Here is a 2,222-nt window from a genome sequence, read left to right as displayed (position 1 = left end):
AGCATAAGTATTACAAAAACCTTTGGATCAAGGATCCAACCAACATTGCTTATCCTCTTTACCCTTTTCTGGGTTCATTTGTAAATGCTCACAAATGCGGTGAGCACTTCATAATCCCCTTTTCAAGAAATCAATGATCTTCTTATCACTTCAAACACATTTGTAATCACTTAAATTTGCTTCTTCCAAAGTCTCTTTGAGATTCAACTATCTCCATACATGTTTTTGTTTCTTATGGGAACTTGTAAATTTTAAACTATTCTCCCTACATTCAAAATATGAAATCCTTTTCAATATCCCTATATTGTATAGCATGTCCATCAAATCATATGTGTGCTCTTTCCCAAACATGCTCCCAACTTTTCCAAAGAAGATTTCAACTACATCAAATCAAATCAAATGTATTGGGAAGAATCTTATTTGAATGAAAGTCTTTATAATATTTTATGAGGAGTACATCAAAGTGGCATTAGAGTTGTACATCTAGGAATGCTTCCTTACCAATAAATTTTTTTGACAATGTATATGTGGCATATTTCATAATCTAAGATCTCTAGACTTGAAAAATGAATGCCACTTTTGTTGCTAAATGGACTCTCTTCCACCAAATTGAAGTGTGGAGACAAGAAAATATCAATGTAATCTCCTACACAAAGAACTTTTAATCATTCCCTATGTAGGAATTTTATGAAATGTAGAAAATTCATTGATATTTCCTATATATGTATCTATGTATTTCCTACATATAACTAGGGAACTAAATTCCCCACATCTACTAGTAGGGAATTACACATCAAAAGAGAGAATTTCCTACATTCTCTCAAAATTCCCTATATAAGAGAATATGATAATTTGATTCCCCAGCTCTAATACTAGGGAATTATAGATCATTGTAGTGAATTCCTATGTTCTCTCAAAATTCACTACATAAGATAATGTAAGAATGTCATTCCCCACTTCTAATGGTAGGGAATTATATGTACATATGAAGAATTGCCTACATTCTCTCAAAATTCTCTATATAGGGAATATACAAAATTTGAGCATTGGTCTAGGTATTTAAGATCTAGCTTATAAAAACAATTATATTTTTGATAAAGTTGGAATTGACCATATGAAGGTGTTTAAGAGCCATCTATCCCAAGTACACACATATACACATGTATACATGCATATACACACACACATGCCCTCTCCACTCCTAGTTAAGAAGTCATATCTAGATGCAATTTTGGACTTGTTTTCCTTGCATTAAATGTTAGGAAACTCATTGAAAATGGCTCCTATATTATACAAATGCGTGGCTCCTATAATGCTTCTTGTTTTTGCTTTGTTAATTTGAGAATTTCTTCTCCTTACTCCTTCAAAATTTTATTTCAATGCGTCATCGACCATGCGAGAGCAGACCTTCAGCCAATGGACAAATTTGAGGATGTTTCCTGGGATGCCAGTACAGAGAGAGAATATTTAAGAAGTTGACTTGGGATTGCAGCCAACAGAACATAAGTCATCTATTGCTTATTCAGTAGGAAAAGTGAAGGGTCTGTTGAAACAGTATGGGATTGTAAATCATGAGATAGCAGTGACAGTTGCTAATCATGAGGTGGTAAAAACTTCATTGGAGGTCTGACAGCTTATACAGTTGTTGTATACAGATGGTAGCACTTCATTGTTGGGACTTAGCTATTGAAAGAGACAAGCAAAGGAGACAAGGAAGTGTTCTAAATAGGTGGAGGTTGTCAGAGCCTACCTTCCAATGGTTAGGACAAAGTGACTGGTTTTGCTGAACAGACACAATCCACTAAAAAACAGGCGATAGATGTAGCATAGTAGCGGATTGACAGTGTTTCTTCCCCATTCAATACAATCAAGGAGTCAGTCGCCAACTCTGGCTTATTTCTCACAGGAGCTCAGCTGGATACTTGTAGAATTAAGATCTCCCATGTTGTGCCTCCATCATCACAAGGCAGCTTAGGAGAAAGCTTGTGTCTTTGTATTTTTGGCTTCCTACACAAGAATCCTTTTATGGTCTTACTAGATAGCCTGAATCCAAGAAGATGATGAGAATGTTGTATCTTTGAGTTCCTGATTTCTGCACACAGTGTTTGAGGTCAAGGTTTTAATGCTTGATGGACAGTTTGATGTAGGATCTATAAATGTAGAAGAATTAAATCAGGTGGCCTAAAACCAGTGGATTGATCAGATTGGAATTCATCTTGTAC

Source organism: Lygodium microphyllum, chromosome 17, assembly GCF_053477565.2.
Source record: "Lygodium microphyllum isolate KBCC chromosome 17, Lygodium_microphyllum_v1.1.10, whole genome shotgun sequence".
NCBI classification, from domain to species: domain Eukaryota; kingdom Viridiplantae; phylum Streptophyta; class Polypodiopsida; order Schizaeales; family Lygodiaceae; genus Lygodium; species Lygodium microphyllum.
The sequence above is the reverse complement of the archived record's forward strand: the minus strand, read 5'-3'. Positions refer to the sequence as shown.